Source organism: Schistocerca cancellata, chromosome 7 (genome assembly GCF_023864275.1).
Source record: "Schistocerca cancellata isolate TAMUIC-IGC-003103 chromosome 7, iqSchCanc2.1, whole genome shotgun sequence".
NCBI classification, from domain to species: domain Eukaryota; kingdom Metazoa; phylum Arthropoda; class Insecta; order Orthoptera; family Acrididae; genus Schistocerca; species Schistocerca cancellata.
This window is the reverse complement of record NC_064632.1, coordinates 264,751,123-264,770,481: the sequence shown is the minus strand read 5'-3', so window position 1 is coordinate 264,770,481 and position 19,359 is coordinate 264,751,123.

The following is a 19,359-nucleotide window of genomic DNA, read 5'->3' as shown; positions in this document are numbered from 1 at the left end:
CACTGCCACTGTATCCCTCTCTTTCTCTCACACTGTCATTGTCTCCTTCTCTCTTTCTATACCATAACCACTGCCACTATGTTCCAGTATTTACTGCTTTTCCCTCTCTCTCCTTCACTCTCAGAATGCCAAAATTTTTAAAGGTACTTTATTAAGTGAGTGGCTGTAGGAGGATACAAGATGACTTGGACAGTACTTGTGATTGGTGTAAAGAATGGCAGCTAACTCTAAATATAGATAAATGTAAATTAATGCAGATGAATAGGAAAAAGAATCCTGTACTGTTTGAATACTCCATTAGTAGTGTAGCGCTTGACACAGTCACGTCGATGAAATATTTGGGCGCAACATTGTAGAGCGATATGAAGTGGGACAAGCGTGTAATGGCACTTGTGGGGAAGGCGGATAGTCGTCTTCGGTTCATTGGTAGAATGTAGTTCATCTGTAAAGGAGACCGCTTATAAAACACTAATACGACCTATTCTTGAGTACTGCTCGAGCGTTTGGGATCCCTATAAGGTCGGATTGAGGGAGGACATACAAGCAATTCAGAGGCGGGCTGCTAGATTTGTTAGCCGGCCGAAGTGGCCGCGCGGTTCTGGCGCTGCAGTCTGGAACCGCGAGACCGCTACGGTCGCAGGTTCGAATCCTGCCTCGGGAATGGATGTGTGTGATGTCCTTAGGTTAGTTAGGTTTAAGTAGTTCTAAGTTCTAGGGGACTAATGACCTCAGCAGTTGAGTCCCATAGGGCTCAGAGCCATTTGAACCATTTTTTTGCTAGATTTGTTACTGGTAGGTTTGATCATCACGCGAGTGTTACGGAAATGCTTCAGGAACTCAGGTGGGAGTCTCTAGAGGAAAGGAGGCGTTCTTTTCGTGAATCGCTACTGAGGAAATTTAGAGAACCAGCATTTGAGGCTGACTGCAGTACAATTTTACTGCCGCCAACTTACATTTCGCGGAAAGACCACAAAGATAAGATAAGAGAGATTAGGGCTCGTACAGAGGCATATAGGCAGTCATTTTTCCCTCGTTCTGTTTGGAGTGCAACAGGGAGAGAAGATGCTAGTTGTGGTACGAGGTACCCTCCGCCACGCACCGTATGGTGGACTGCGGAGTATGTATGTAGATGAAGATGTAGATGTAGAGGTGCTAGGAAATGTAAAATAAAGCAGCTGGTACCCCACTTTTCAGTCAGTCTTGTAATTAAAAAGGAGCATGTTTGCTTCTATCTGTGCTCCGATAGGACCATTTTACCTCTGGTTCCCTTCCTTTTCCTCCTACAGCTGGGCATGTCATTCATATGGAAGGAACTTTATGGGTCAGAAATATTTATGAAATATTCCGTCCGTTCTTAGAGGAACATAGACATATTGATAACTTGAAAACACAGCATTAATGTTCCACAACAATATTTATTTAACAGATCGCTATGAATCGGCTTTTGGTTTCTTAGGCCATCGCCAGATAACTTAATACTAAACAGATAGTCCACACAAATTCAGCGAGAATTCTTAGCTGTACAAAGATTGCCATGCAAAGATATGTGACATTTTAAAACTATATCGATACAGAACACAAGCATAATATAAAACTTAAACAGAATCCGAACAAATAAATCTTATATTGCGAAATATTCAAGTATTAAAACTATATGAATGTATAAGCCAAATATGTTGTACAAGTGGGTTGTACAGGCAACTATGTCACATGGGCAAACTGCTGAATGTGATGAACAGACCGAAGAAAATGGGGGAGTGGGTGGAGGGAAAAAAATTTATGGGATGTGGGTGTGGATCAGCTATAATGAGTTCACTATCTAACGGTGAGAGAAATAACTGGCTGCTGCTACTTTAGTAAGGGAGAGTAATGGAAATGTGTTTGGTCTTTAAGGACCAGGTCAGAATTCTTTGATTGGCGTTTATTAATGGCCAGAATTTCGAGTAATGTTAGTTTCCTGCCTGAAGTTCCTCTATGGACAACACCGTATTTCACATAAGATGAATGCCTTTTTCTTTGGGGCCCGCAGTGCTTCCTCTAACGACATGATTATTTTGAATATCAGCCAGCAACAACGCTGTCTAAATGGTTTTTATTTTACAAATCACTCACAATCAGCCCATTTCGGCACGCTGCCATTGTCAGGTGCTCTGTAATTACCTAAGTAAGTGATGGTCTTAATATAATGGTCTGTAACTATGATCAGAAAAGTCTGGTGTTTTACCTTACATGTAATATCGTTGCTGCCCCGTCCTGTCTTTTCCTTTTAGAATTATTAATTTCTCCATGGATGTACGTTGGAGATGTATATGTGACTTTATCTGTCAGGAGGAAAACAGCATATATAAAAAGCGACTAAGGAGAAACTAATAATTCTAAAATAAGATAGGACATGGCAGCAACGATATTAAGTGTAAGGTAAAAACACAGCACCAAACGAATTTATTATAACTGTTCTGATCATAGTTACATACCATTATACTCAGATCATTCTTACTTATGTATTTACAGAGCACCTAATGACGGCAACATGCTAAAATGGGCTCATCGTGAGTGATTTGTAATATAAAAAGCATTTAAAGAGAATTGTTGTGATATCGATGTATTTGATAAAGTAGTGCCAGAAGATTCGCTTGCCATAACAAACCTGAAATACCACCTACAAAAAACTAAAATCGAACAGTTATCTCAACTGCAACGAGACCCAACGACCACTAAACGTCAACAGTTTTCAGAACATGATCTTAACCTACCAAATCTAAATTTGTCTTCTGAAGAATTCCACATTTTAAATAAGGGAGCTAAATGCCCTCCGGAATCTAATATTTCCGAAAAACAGCTGGACGTACTGAAAGCGGATCTCGAATATTCTTAGTCAGACTATGTGTCTACATCTGGTAGCTTATGAATTAAAAACTGTAAAGAGAGATATGTTCAACGCTAGTTGTAGGGAGCGAAGAGCGTTATCCACAATAAAGAAAAACTTATCTTCTAAAGATGTGACTGCCTCCAAGGGTGACAAGGGAAACAGTTTAATGTTACTTAACAAGTCAGAATATATTGAAAAAGTGTCTAAATTTCTGGATCCTGTAGAGTTCCCTGAGTTATCAAACGATCGCACAATTAAATAAGCTATGGAAGTGAACAACCTTTTTAAAATCTGCAAATCTATAGTTACTAATAGTGATTCCAAATAACTCACAAACGTGAGTGCAATAGCACCCAGATTATATGGGTTACCTAAGCTTCGCAAGGAAGAGGTTCCAATAAGTTCTATAGTGTCTTCAGTTTCAGCAACTTACCATAAATTAGCAATGTGTTGGAGTCACTAATTAAAACAAAAGCTAAATTTCAACCAAAATTTGGAATACCTAGTGCACTTCCATTAGTGAAAAACCTAAACGTTGTAGCCATTCCACTTAGTGCAAAACTAGTCTCATTTGATGTTAGGAACCTGTTTTCTAATATTCCTCTTTCAGAGGCAATGGAAATTTTAACAGGATTGTTACATAAAATCAGAACCAATCCAGCGGAGGCATAAAATATAAGGTTGTCAATTGAAAAATGCTTAAAGCAACATTATTTCCAATTTCAACAGACTCTGTACAGTCACGCAGGTGGGTTAGCAATAGAGTCCCCACTGAGACTTGTATTAGCTGAAATTTTAATGGATAATTTTTTGCAAAAAAAAATTTAGATAAACAGTCTCCAAGTTCTGAAATACAGGACTGGAGTATGCATGTGTCAGATGTACTGTGTTTGTGGACAGACACCATCAGACAGTTATATAATTTTTTTAAGATTTGAATTCACAGCACAGTGAAATCAAGTTTACAATGTAGTCGGGAGGAAACACTATAATCTTTTTAAACCAAACCACTGACATCAGTAAACAACAGTACTTGCTTACGATGTACAGGAAAGTAACTTCAACAGACACAGTAATACCAACCAGGTCCCAGCATCCCATAAGACACAAACATGCAGCCTTCCATTTCATGGTGGACAGCCTACTATCAACACCAAAAAACCAAACAAGATTTTGAAAATTAAAAGTAAATTATTAAACAGGCAGCATCAGCAATGGTTATAGTCCTACTCTAATTGACAACATACCCAGTAAAAAGAGGAGACAAATGATAACAGCACTTCTTTATCTCAGACAACACAAAACCACATTGATAACATGGTATATGTGGGTAGGGCTTCACATGTTCCTGCCAGGAAACTAAAATCCAAGAAATACCAGGTGGCTCGCACATGCTGTCCTCTGTTGACGTTAGTTAATCTCGAACATCAAAGACACCGAAAGGTTTGCCTAAGCAGAACAGTAAATGGGACTCCACATCAACAGAGAAGAGACCGTGCTATATCTAAGATCAGCGCTTGAACAATTTACAGCTATAACTGATGCTATAGCTCATCGCTAGAAAACTTGCTTGTTATGGAGGGGTGCCGGCTTCGATTTCTGGGATCGAGAAAGGTGTCTGTGTAGAAGATTGATTGTTCCTGACCAAACCAGTGATGTCGTCTAGGAGACGCCCAAGATTCAGCTCATTCTGTAGGAATTGCAAACACAGCCGATCGGTTCGTCTGGGAGCAAAGAAAATGGTCAAATGATGTGGTCTCCTAGAACGCCTGACCATACGTTAACACCCCGATGCAATTGCGTGTAATGTGGTCGTAACCAGTGAGGATTTGCAGGAGCCCAGCAGTGTAGATTAGTCTTAGAGCTATCTAAACCTGATTAATGCGTTTTTTTAAAAAAGAGTTGTGTGCAACCGGTTGGCTGACTGCTATATTTTATGTAATTGCATACATGGTTGCTGAGCGCACAGCCACAAAATATTTAAAAATATCAATGTAGATTGTGTCTATTGACATTGGCGTCATTGGTGAAATAGCATTCATCTCCCCAGAAAATATGCCTGATGAAATTCGGATTTATGGCTACTTGATTTACAAGACTCTGCAGAACGATGCCCGATTTTGGAAATCGTTTCCGTATAGCTGTTGCTGCAGGTGCAGCTTAAACCGATGCCATTTTCGTTCCTCCAGAATTCTTTGTACCGAAGACCTACATATCCACAGGTCTGTTTTAGCTCTTCTGTGTCCTAATTATGATTACAAATAGCTACTACTGCGCGATATCTAATGACTTCCACAATATTAATAAAATGACTGAGCCGTGGCAGGACTGGCGGGAGTAGTGTCTCTGACATGAGTACGATCGATTTCCTAGAACAGAGGTTTGTCTTTGGGCTTGGGCCGGTGAGTAAAGGGGGGGGGGGGGGGGGGGGGGGCAACGCTTTGAGAACGGAAAACGGCGCTGCCCGAGTCTGCGATTGGCTGGCGGACAGAGGAGAAGACGGCATGCCTGAGGCCGGGCGGCGGTTGTCACGTGGTTGTGCTGTAGTCGGCGGGAGTTGGCCTGCGTTGTGCATTCTTCGGCAACCTTGTGAGCTGTGGATGTGACCGCTTCCTTGGAGGGACATGCTATTATGGTCTTGCGAAGTGATGGTCTGAGATGTTCGCAAACCGCGCCAGCATCGAGACACCCATTTAAGAACGACAATTACTAAGAGCGCTTAGTTAACTGTGATTGTGATCGCTCTTGGTACAGTAAGATGTTGCAAGACGTGTGATGTTACATTTGTTCGATTTCATTTGAGGCCTCTTACTAAGCGTGTGCCCTGCTTCCGCATAATATTGATGTATTTGCAGATATGTGTCATTAAGTTCTAGTGAGTGCCGGTTTTCCTGAGCCAGTTCATTTCCCACTCTTAGAGTTTGTTTATTAAGTACTGTTTCTGTTAAAGAAAGCACTTGTGAGTGAAATTAGTTGTTGGTTCAAATGGCTCCGAGCACTATGCGACTTAACTACTGAGGTCATCAGTCGCCTAGAACTTAGAACTAATTAAACCTAACTAACCTAAGGACATCACACACATCCATGCCCGAGGCAGGATTCGAACCTGCGACCGTAGCTGTCGCTCGGTTCCAGACTGTAGCGCCTAGAATCGCACGGCCACTCCGGCCGGCGAAATTAGTTGTTGTTTAACCTTAATTTTATAGAGTAATTTACTGGTCAATCTTAAATGTTAAAGTTAAGAAAAGTTTTTCTGCTTCCTGTTGTCGGGTTTGATCTGTGTTTCAGTGAGCTGAGGCAGTGGGCAACCGAAGCACAGGGCTTCCCTTTAGATTACAAGTTTGGCTTACGGGCGAAAGACTTCGCCTGAGCTCGTGTGTTCCTCTTCGGTAACGTTTACTTGGTTCACTACTCGACGTAGGGTTGCAAACGGAGCAGCGTCTTAGTTCGAAGTTAAGTATTACTTCTCTCGGTCGTGGTTAAACTTCGGCCTTGTGAGCTTGGACCTTGCTTCTGCTGTTATACATTTATCATTGTACAAAGCTGTAACTTTCTATGCCCTATAAGTCCATCTTACAAGTTAATGGGAATTTGAATAATTTTGTTTCTCGCTTCACAAAATTGATCAAGTTACGTTTAATAAATCTGTTTTAAGTATTCCTCTAAAGTTGATGCTGTGTGTGTCAACTGTTATTTCAAATGTAAAGCTTGCTATTGAAAGGGTTTTTAATAATGTGTCTTAACTAGAGTTGTTTTGTTAAAGTTATGGCCGGTCGTGGTGGCCGAGCGGTTCTAGGGGCTTCAGTCTGGAACCGCGCGACTGCTACCATCGCAGGTTAGAATCCTGCCTCGAACATGGATGTGTGTGATGTCGTTAGGTTAGTTAGGTTTAAGTAGTTCTAAGTTCTAGGGGACTGATGACCTCAGATGTTAAGTCCCATAGTCCGCAGAGCCATTTGATTTTTAAAGTTATGGTTAAATTCGGCCTTAGTGGCTTTTGTCAATTTTGGTGGGAGATTGATGGCTAATAATTTGTTAACTTGGTTATGACTTTATGTAATGAGAGTTTCTTAAAAATTTTGGCTGACTGGCGGTCCTCAGTGTCTACGGGAAATATTTTATTAACTTGCTTATGATTTTATGTAATGCCTCCTAAAAAATCTTGCTCGAGTGGCGCCTGTTAAAATTCATGTGAGATCGTTTTGGGGGGAGTTTGTAACGCCGGAAATGCATACCCTCCTATTTTCATCTATTGTACTATAAATTTTTTTCCTTATTTTGTTACCTGAAGATATGACATTTCTGTGTCTTTGTATATTGTAATTGTTTTATTATATATATATATATATATATATATATATATATATATGCATTTATGTCGATGTATAATTGGTTTGTTTTGTAAATATTACTTGTATTTTTACGCTGGGTCTTGCCTAGGGAAATCTATGCTATCGAACAATTACATCGATAGGTCGCGTGGAGAACCAAAGTGTTTAGGATCTTTGGTAGTGTTAAACTCTGCCGCGTGGAGCGCGGGCAGAGCAGAGGGAGTCTGGCTGGATTAGGGCGGTGGAGCAGGGGTGTTGTTTGACGCTCCCGCGAGTTGCCGCGCTTTCAGGGTTTGGCAGCATGTAATTGCGCTCGACTTGCTATGATAGTTTCTGGCATGGTGTCGCGGACGCGAATCATTAGCTGGGACATATCAAGAGCCCGTTTCGCCTGGTGACCGTGTCGAGAAGAAGGCGCGCCAACATCCAGCTTCTGCAACAGCGACGGCCGACAATAAGTGATTGTCGCCACCTCCTCGATCGACAACTTTAAACCTTCAATCAATCAACAAGGAAGACTGAAAGCACGTAAAGTTTTAGAACTGTATGGCAGACCTCAGCTTTTAAAATTGTTCCATTTGCCTCACAAAATTACAGCAACTTAGCATAAACCTTTGTTGCTCATTGTCCCAATTGCATTACCAAGCAGGGTCCCTTCCTTTTCTGGAATGAAGCCGAGTGTCGTTGAAATTCAAACGCCAGCATTAAAGTAATATCATTCCATTTCAGTGCTTTAATTTCAAAGTTCAGTTAAGGCATTCATAGCTGGCTACAATATTTAGATTACACAAGCACAAATTAAGAGTGCGAGTTTTGTTACCATATTTTAGCTTACCTGTGACTGCAGCTCAGCTTGGTACGTACTAAATTTTACTATTGTTAATTGTTCAGAACCGTTTAATTCAAGTTCAAAGTTAAATCTCTTATTTCTAAATTGCGTAGATTCAAGTAGCTTTTTAAATGATCGTTGAGGTAGCCCAAGACTAACCTTATTTTATTGAATTTCGTAGTGCTGCAGAAACGAAGTTCACTATTAATTTCAGTCACTAAATTAACGTTCAATTTCCCTGTTTCATTAATTCTTTTGCTAAATGAAGTCAGAGTGTAGCGAAATTTATTACTTCTGACAATCATTCAGTTTTCACACAACATGTGTCAACCTTCAGTTGCCACACTTTTAGTGCTAATTATATATGCATTAACTTTTCTTTTTCAGTTATTATAGTAGTTGTCCATAGAACTGGCGACCGTAATTTTCCCCAAATCTCAAATATCTAATTAACGCCAATTAATTGTTAACATAACGACCGCACTTTTACTTTCTTTATTAATTTTACCCTTTCCTCAAAATTAATTTTCACCAACTTCATTTGCATTTTTCCTTTCATTTAGATGTAACCCTTTCCTCCCTCTTTACCGACAGATAAACTTCGCTGACGATTGCCATTCCCAAATTTTAATTAGGTACCCGCCGTTTAATTTTTCACTGTCATTGAGGTCGATAAGTGAGGGGGAGGTTACAGGTTAATAAACCCACTGGATTTAAAGGTTAAATAAAACAGCTGTTAAGTAACTACGTACCAATGACCGTAATAGTATTACTATTATAGGTACAAATAACACAGCAACCTAAATGCAATAGCGCGATAACAGTTTCATTTATACTGCGCTGTATGTACGCATTATTTTCATTTAAGCTATGCTTACCGCGGGTGGGATGTGCTTCAAAATATTCAACAACGTTCCGGGCAACATCGGGTGCGTCGCGTGTTGGTCTTTCCATGAGACGTTGCACTTGGAAAGCTCTCTAGGTTCTTAAACGCGTCTCTGTACGTCTAAAAAAATACGCAGAAGGTGGACGTCGCGCTGGAAAACGTTGTGACTTAGGGCTTCAGCTGCACTGCGGTGCGTCTCCCCATAACTCAGTATTATATCGGTGTAATCTTCGCTGCAGTACATTGCGGTTGTTACTTGTGTGACTGCAAGACGTGACTCGAACTACAAACAGACGGCCACGCGACGATAGCAGAGCGGAACCAGAAGGAGAACGCACGTAGGTGGCGGCAAAGTTCGGTGGAGGTTCGCTTATACATGCACTTCCCATTTGAACAGCAGTGATGAGGCAACCCTTCTTACACTAACGTATGCGAGAAACACAAAACTACAAAGGACGGCCTGCATTGGCCACCTGATATACTCTATCTTTATACATTAGGACTACTGTTGCCCACCTTATGTTCAACAGTAACAATAAGATTCCGCCTTTAGAACTGAGTGCAATTTGTAGAATTTCCTGCAATCTTTGTGGCAAATTATGTATATGTCAATGATATATGGCTATTACTACAAGATTAAGCATGAAATGAGTTGGAGACTGAAAAAGAGAAATTCCATCTTTCCCGAACACAGTCTGAATGAATGCCATTCATATGATGTGACAGTGACGTTCCCCATAGAGGAGCAAAAGGTATAAAAATAACATCACTCGACATTCTGGCCAAAGACTCCTGACCTACTCCTTAACGACCAAACACATTTTCATTACTCACCCTTGCTAAAGAGCGGCAGCTCGTTTTTATTTCTCTCGCCACTAGGTAATAAGCTTGTTATAAATGGACCGCACACACATTCCATAGACTTGTTTCTCCTCCTTCGACTCTTTCTTCGGTCTGCTCATCACATTCAGCAGTTTGTCCATGTGACATAGTTGCCTGTACAACCCACTTGTACATCATATTTGGCTTATACATTCATATAGTTTAATATTTGAATATACCGTAATATAAAATTTATTTGTTCAGAGTCCCTTTAGGTTTTACATTATGCTTGTGTTTTGTCTCGCTAGTCATAATATGTCACATACGTTTCTACAACAAATCACAATGCAGACGAAAGTATGTGTTGAGTGATCGCGAAAGACGGTTTCTAAAAAGGACGGTGACGGAAAAAAAGGATGGGGCCTGCGAAAGTCAGTGCAGAACTGAATGTCGCGGTCATGAAGCCCATCAGCACCAACACGCCACAAATGGAACTCCATAAGCAGGAAATCGTAGCCTAGGGATAACATCTTTCATTAGTGATCTAAACGTCATAGATCCCGGTTTAGAACCCTCCTACCGGTTGAATTTTGAATAAAAATCATCAACAATGGCGGCCGAAGACTTAAAGCATAAGAAATTACTGACACTTCAGCCAACGGCCTTTTTAAAGATGGTGGAAGAACGGACAGGGGTTCAGGGACTTCCTTGGCCTTGGGGGTGGGAAACTGCCTCTAAAGGTGGAAGAATCAGCAATGATCAACGGCATGAGGATGCAGAACGCAATGTAAACCACTGCGTTACACATACGTAACGCGTATCTTAGGGCATGTAGCATTTAAGCGGAAATGGGTTATGGTGATCTCTCCAATGGCAAAGGGTCCGGAATAATCCGCTGCTCGGACCTTTGGGAGCAGACTGCCAACGGGGCAGATAATCATGGGGAAAGGATTGAATAACCAACGAGAGGGTAACATTATACGAGTTGGGGTAAGGAATGTCAGAAGTTTGTACGTGACAGGGAAGCTACAACATCTGAAAACGGAAATGCTTGGCCTCAATCTAGATACAGTAGGGATCAGTCAAGTAAAATGGAATGAAGACAAGAACTTCTAGTCGGATGACCACAGGATACCATCAATAGCAGCGAAAATGGTATAACGTGACTAGGATTCGTTGCGAGAAGGAAAGTAGGGCAGAGAGTGTGTTACTGTGAACAGTTCAGTGATAGGATTGTTCTTGTCAGACTTGACAGCAAACCAACACCGACAACGATAGTTCAGGTATATATGTCGACGCCGCAAGCTGAAGATGAAGAGACAGACAATGTATATAAGGATACTGAAACGGTAATACAGTATGCAATGGGAGACGAAAATGTAAAAGTCATGGGGGACTGGAATTCAGTTGTAGGGGAAGGAGTAGAAGAAAAGGTTATAGGAGCATATGGGCTTGGGACAAGAAATGACAGATGAGAAAGGCTAATTCAGTTCTGCAATAAGCTGCAGCTAGTAATAGCGAATAGTCTGTTAAGAATCACGAGAGGAGGAGGTATATCTGAAAAAGGCGGGGAGATACGGGAAGATTTCAGTAAGATTGCATCATGGTCAGGTTGAGATTCCGAAATCAGATACTGCATTATAAGGCATACTCTGGAGCGGATATATACTCAGGTCAAAATTTAGTAATGATGAAGAGTAGGCTGATGTTTAAGAGACTAGTCAGTAAGAATGAGCGCGCAAAAAAGTAGGATACGGAAGTACTAAGGAATGAAGCGATACGCTTGAAGTTCTCTGAGGCTATAGACACGGCGATAATGAATAGTTTAGTCTGCAGTTCAGTTGAAGGGAATTGAATATCCCTAAAAAAAGGACAATCACAGAAGTGGAAAGAAAAGCATAGGTACAAAGAAGGTAATTGCGAAGTAACCGTGGGTAACAGAAGAAACACTTCAGTTGACTGATGAGAGACTGAATTACAAAACTGTTCAGCGAAATTCAGAAATACAAGTCGCTGAGGAATGAAGAAAATAGGAAGTGCAGTGAAGCTAAGTCGAAATGTCTGCATGAAAAGTGTGAAGAAATCGAAAAAGAAACTATTGTCGGAAGGACTGACTGAGCATACAGAAAAGTCAAAACAACATTTAGAGTGCAATGGGAATTCCACTGCATATTGAAGGACACTGTGAAGGAGAAGACTTTTCTGATGACATGACAGAAGAAGAACCAGAAATTCATAAAGCAGAGGTAGGGGATCCAGAATTAGAATCGGAATTTAAAAGCGCTTTGGAAGACTTAAAATCAAATAAGGCAGAAAGTATAGATAACGTTCCATTAGCACTTCTAAAAGTAGGGGAAGTGGCAACGAAACGACTATTCCCACTGGTGTGTAGAATGTATGGGTCTGGCGATATACCATCTAACTTTCGGAAAAACATAATCCATGCAGTACGATTCCAAGAGACGACAAATGCGAGAATTATCGCACAATCAACTTAACAGCAGATGTATTCGAGTTACTGCCAAGAATGATGTACAGAAGAATGGAAAAGAAAATTGAGGATTTGTTACATGACGATCAGTTTGGCCTTGGAAAAGGTAAAGGCAATTCTCTGAGAGAGGCAGTTCTGACGTTTCAGTTGATAGTGGAAGCAAGACTAAAGAAAAATCAAGAAACGTTCATTGGATTCCTCGACCTGGAAAAAGCCTTCGACAATGTCAAAAGGTGGAACACATTCGAAATTCTGGCAAAAATAGGGAATTAAAAAGGGTGCAAACAGTTTGTAGTCCTTCACCCCTACTGTTCAATCTATACATCGAATAACCAATGACGGAAGTAAAGGATGGGTTCAAGAGCGGAATTAAAATTCCAGACGACAGGATATCAACGGTAAGAATCGCTGCATTGCCATCCTCAATGAATGTGTAGAAGAATTACATGATATGCTGAATGGAAAGTACAAACTAGTGAGTATAGAATATGGGTTGAGAGTAAATCGAAGAAACAAGAAAGTAACGACAAGTAGCAGAAATTAGAACAGTAAGAAACTTAACAACAGGACTAAGGAATCCAGCTACTTAGACAGCAAAATAACGCATGAAGGACGGAGGAACGAGGACGAAAAAAGCAGACTAGCACTGGCAAAAAGAGCATTCCTGGCTGAAAGAAGTCTGCTAATATCAAACACAGTCCTTAATTTGAGGAAAAAAATTCTGAGAATGTACATTTGGAGCACAGCATTGTGTGGTAGTGAAACATGGACTGTGGAGAAATCGGAAAAGAGTTGAATCGAAGTATTTGAGATCATGTGCTACAGAAAGATGTAGAAAATTAGGTGGACTGATAATGCAAGGAATGAGGAGATTGTAACACTGACAAGAAGAAGGGACAGAATGGCAGGACATCTGTTAAGACATCGGGGAATAGCCTCCATGTTACTAGACTGGACTGAAGAGGGTAAAAACTGCAGGGGGAAACAGAAATTGGAATACATCCAGCAAATAAGTGAGGACGTAGCTTGCAAGTGCTACTCTGAGATGAAGAGGATGGCACAGGACAGAAATTCGTGGCGGGCTCCATCAAACCAGTCAGAAGACTGATGACTCAAAAATAAAAAAAAATGGACAGGGATACGTAGGGCGAGCTGGAATTCCAGAACCACTCATCAGTGATGCAAATGCCCGTAATTTTAAAACGTGGTGTAGAAGTCATAAAATCCGGATTATGGAGCAATGGAAGAAAATCGATTGGTTGGATGATTCTTGTTTCAGACTGTTCCCGACTTTTGTCTGAGTTTACGTCACCAGAATGAAACATGGAGGGGCTAGGGTGGGGGTGGTGTCTATTGTGGTACTGCACGGGCCCCATGGTTACTCTGCGAGGTCGCATTACTGTAAAGAATTATGTGGCCATTTTGGCTGACCAGGTCCTTCCTATGGTACAATCGGTGAAGCTCCGCCCCATGACGAAGGGACCTGTTCACACACCTCGCATCGTCCAGGATGGTTTCGTGATCAGAAGGATGAATTTTCGTATCTACCCTGGCCATCAGTTACCAGATCTCAATATTAGTAAGTCTTTGTGATCCACACACATCAAAAAAAGTTTTGCCTCACCTCGGTTCCGAGAGCTCCGGAACCTGTACAGAAAATTGGAATAGAGATTAACATAAACATCATTTCCGCCCTTTTTATTGCTCGTGAAAACCCCACATGTGTGTGTGTGTGTGTGTGTGTGTGTGTGTGTGTGTGTTGGGGCTTATGGGCGCTCAACGTCGAGGTCATCAGCGCCCTGACACACATTAAAGGGAACGAATGTGGACAGACCTAATAAAACTGAAACACACACGCAAAGAAAGCAGGAAAAGAAGGAAAATGCTATATAAGAAAGTAGAACGTAAGGAAAGGAAAAACGTAGCAACAAGAATGCCACAGTAAATTGTCATTGGCTGGCCACTTACATAAAATATGGGCGAGCTTGTCACACAGTGAGCGAATTAAGAACCTCTCCCTAAAATCTTTGTAAAAACATTCGAGATGGCACAGAACTTTAAAACTTTAACCACATTCGTCCGAGAGTTGCCTAAAAAATATGGCAGGTCTGCTGGCAAGTCAGCCGCGGCCCGCTGGTCAGAAAATAAAACGCAATCCGATAAAACGTGGCGCACAGTGACCTGGACGCCACAAGCACCACACATTGGAGGGTCCTCCCGCAGGAGCAGGAAGCCATGCGTCATAGGGCTGTGCCCTATCCGAAGCCGAGTGAGGAGAACCTCGTCCCGTCGACGGGGCTGAAAGGAAGTACACCACACACGCTGCATGTTGTACCACCACACAGCGAGACCTTCAGCGGTGGTGGTCCAGATTGCTGTACACACCGGTACCTCTAATACCCAGTAGCTCGTTCTCTTGCATTGATGTATGCCTCTAATCGTAGTGGAAAACTACCCACAACTTCATCAAAACACTGGTGGTCCAGATCGTCCAGCTCCTCAACGGCTATTCGTCGTAGACCCCTCAGAGTGGTTGGTGGGTCACGTCGTCCATAAACAGCTCTTTTCTATCTATCCCTGGCATGTCGATAGGGTTCATGTCTGGAGGACATGTTAGTCACGCTAGTCGAGCGATTCCATTATCCTGAAGGAAGTCATTCACAAGATGTGCACGATGGGGGCGCGAATTGTCGTCCATGAAGACGAATGCCTCGTAATATGCTGCCGACGTGGTTGCACTATCGGTCGGAGGATGGCATTTAAGTATCGTACTGCCGTTACGGCGTCTTCCACGACCGTTGCCAAAACAGCAGGGAACCTCCACCTTGCTGCACTCGCTGGACAGTGTGTCTAAGGCGTCCATCCTGACCCGTTTGCCTCCAAACACGTCTCCGACGACTGTCTGGTTGAAGGCATATACGACACTCACCGGTGAAGAGAACTTGACGCCAATCCTGAGCGGTCCATTCGGTATGTTGCTGGGCACATCTGTACCGCGCTGTATGGTGTCATGGTTGTAAAGTCGGACCTCGCCATGGACGTCGGGAGTGAAGTTGCGCATCATGTAGCCTGTTTCGCACAGTTTGAGTCGTAACACGACGTCCTGTGGCTGCACGAAAAGCATTATTCAACCTGGTGGCGTTGCTGTCAAGGTTCCTCCGAGCCATAATCCTGAGGTAATGGTCATCCACTGCAGTAGTTGCCCTTTGGCGGCCTGAGTGAGGCATGTCATCGACAGTTCCTGTCTCTCTGTCGCTTTGGTTCACTCCGAGACGCCTGGACACTTCCCTTGTTGAGAGCCCTTCCTGGCACAAAGTAACAATGCGGACACGATCGAACCGCGGCATTGACCGTCTAGGCATGGTTGAACTACAGACAACAAGAGCCGTGTACTTCCTTCCTGGTGGAATGACAGGAACTGATCGGCTGTCGATCCCCCTCCGCTTAATAGGCGCTGCTCATGCATTGTTGTTTACATCTTTGGGCGGGTTTAGTGACATCTCTGAACAGTCAAAGGGACTGTGTCTGTGATAAAATATCCACAGTCAACGTCTATCTTCAGGAGTTCTGGGAACTAGGTGATGCAGAAATTTTCTTGATGTGTGTACTTTGGAGAGAGGAGTGCGTGAATTCTATCCACCTCCGCCATCGTTACCTGCACTTGGCACTATTTTCCAGGTAGAATGGTTTAAGTTTCCCTTAAAAATCACAGAAAACGTGTATTTATCCGTTCCGAGACTACTGGAAACTGTTTTGATCGCCGACAGTTTTTCTACATCTTATTAGGCATGGTAATGCGCTGTGTTTGTCGTGTTTCCATATTTTTGTCCACCCCCTGTACAATGAAGCAACATAATTGTCGCACATTTTTCTTCGAATACAGGCTCTCTAAAGTTCTCCAAGAAGGAACAAGAGATGTACGTCGTCTTTCTTCCAAGTATTCCCGTCTCAGTTCCCAGAGAACTTCTGTCACACTTTCGTATGAGCTATACCATCCTGTTAGGATCCTAACAGTATTTCTCCAAATTCGTTTCATATCTATCATCACGCCTACCTGGCAAAGACCCTGATCGCTGTAGCAGTACTCTACAGTTAATTGCACTGCCATCACTTCTGCGATTTCCTTTATCAATGCACTGCGTTTTTCAAGGACCCTAGTAACAGATTTAATACTGACGTCTCTGATGGTCGCATTTCATTTCGTTTGTTATTATTACCCATAAACACTTGTACCATTTGGTATGCTCTGGAGGTCCACTATTAATCTCGTAATCTGCGATTTCATCTTCTCCCGCCGTATGCCTAACTTGTAAGAGTCTCTTCGCAATATACGGGGTGATTCAGCTGCCCCTACTAAGTCGTTTTATGCAACCCCCACTACGGCTGTATCAGGAACAGCTTTCAGCCGGGTGATAGCCATGTAGTCGATGTTAAGTTCTCTCTGAGCTTTGGGCAGCTGTTAGCAAAGGGAAACATACCATAAAAAATTCTAGTGAAGGTTGGCCATCAGTTACACGATAGTTTTGGACCAAGATACACCTTACTTCAGAGGTTATATACGGGAAAGTTGTTACTTCCACACTTCACATTTTAATATCTCCTGTTGATTTTGTTGTTTCCGATGGTGAAAGTCATTTTAAAAGAAGGCAAAGTTTCCAAACTATTTACGAAGGAATAACTATTATACATGGAATGAACTTACAGAGACATTCAAAGCTTGTATGATTACACCGCTAACTACACAAATAAAGACTGGACACACTTGGATACGCTACAGTCTGGAACCGCGCGACCGCTACGGTCGCAGGTTCGAATCCTGCCTCGGGCATGGATGTGTGTGATGTCCTTAGGTTTAAGTTGTTCTAAGTTCTAGGGGACTGATGACCACAGAAGTTAAGTTCCATAATGCTCAGAGCCATTTGAACCACACTTGGATAAATATGGAAGAAGTAAGGTGTATCTTGCACAAAAAATACTGTATACCTCATGGTCGGTCCTCATTTGTATTTTTTACAGTATGATTCTGTTTGCTAACATTTTCCCAAAGCTCTGAGAGGGAATTTATAATCGATTACGTGGCTGTCACCTGTCTGAATACCGTTCCTGATACAGAAATAGTAAGGGTTGCATAAAAAAAATTGGTAGGGGCAGCTAAATCACCCTGTGTAGTTTAGCGTGGACGGTGCCCTCTCTTTTCCATCAAAGTCCTGGTGAAACGGAAACCAGAAGGCAAGTTGGGACACAGTGTGTACATAAAACCTACACACACACTGATCTGTATCTACACGCCTTCAGCAGTCACCACGACTCTCAGCGTGAAGGCGTTCTACGCTCTCTTGTTCACAGAGCGCAATGAACCTGCGACCAGAACAGCCTTCCAGGTGAGCTGAAGCACCTAGAGACAACATTCCGAAGGAAGGGGTACAGCAGCAAGCAGATAAGGCGTGCGTCAGGACAGCTTGTACCCAGACAACATCAGGAAGAGAAAAAGACGACACCAAATCAATAGCGTGCATGATGTATGTCGACAATACCTCCAGAAAAGTCAGCACAATCTCGAAGCGAGATAATGCCAAGCGTGTATTTCACCCAACCCCGGGTCGGCCGAAGTGGCCGAGCGGTTCTAGGCGCTGCAGTCTGGAACCGCGCGACCGCTACGGTCGCAGGTTCGAATCCTGCCTCGGGCATGGATGTGTGTGACGTCCTTAGGTTAGTTAGGTTTACGTAGTTCTAAGTTCTAGGGGACTGATGACCTCAGAAGTTAAGTCACATAGTGCTCAGAGCCATTTTTTTTTTGAACCCAACCCCGAAGATTATGACCTTATTATTTTCAGTAAAGGATCATCTAGGCCTTCGCAAGTCAGACGTCTACCAAATCCCCTGCCAATGCAGCAAGGCTATACGTTGGGGAACGCACGGTATAAGGGAGGTGCCGTGGACACAGACGCCACACAGAGCTACGACAGACCACCAAATAAGTCGTGACTGACCATAGTATAAAAACTAATCATAATACGTATCAACACACCTCGGACTGGGTGATTAAAGAGGCCATTGAAATTAAAGTTCAAGACGGCCTAGCTAACAAAGGCTCTGAGCACTAGGGGACTCAACTGCTATGGTCATCAGTCCCCTTGAACTTAGAACTACTTAAACCTAACTAACCTAAGGACATCACACACATCCATGCCCGTGGCAGGATTCGAACCTGCGACCGTAGCGGTCACGTGGTTCCAGACTGTAGCGCCTAGAACCGCACGGCCACTCCGGCCGGCCAGGTAACAAAGGTAGTGGTCTACAACTGAGTCAGGCATGGCACCCTGCGCTGAGACGAGAAAACGCGAAGCGTTCCCTTTGACTGAGGTGCGCATCGGACGGCGATAGCACGGAGACTGGAGACCGTAGTTCGCAGCCGGGCGTCGCTGCTGCCACCACACACTGCGGGGGCTGCAGGGATAGCGGCAGGTGCGGAGTAGTGGAGCGGGTAGCTTCTAACGTATACAGGACTACGACAAGTATCAGGAAACACTTGAATATGACAACGAGTCTGTGTGCTTAACTATTATAAAGAACTTCTGACGTGACAGATCCTGTAGGTGTACATATCTTCTAATCTGATACTGTTGGCTTCTTTCTCTTTGTTATAAAGGTATAATCTTACATTTGTCCCCTTCATGCGTTCTACCATTAATTAAACGAAGTATAAATTTTGGTTTAAATCTTTCTGCATTTATTGACAACCCTGCGACGGCATAGGAACCTGTATCGAACTGCGGAAACTCTTACGGTTTTTCTTTTTGGTTATTATATTTCTTCTTATGCTTCATATACCCCGAAAAAATCTCTCTATAAATTTCACCTACACCTACAGATCCCTCTACAAACGACAGGAATTACTGATTAACAGAGGCATGAAGGAAAGGATTTACTGTTTCCAATAAGCATAAAAAATCATAGTTTAACCTCCTATTGCAGTTGGCCTCTTTTGAATAGGTGTATCAGCTCAGATGTAACGAGCAGAAAATTTTGCTTTTAGAAGAAACTGACCTGGCATTCATAAAATTTCAAAGCACCTGCACAAAACATAAATGAAAAGGTCCGAGCTGGGATCCAAACCCATGTCTCCAGGGT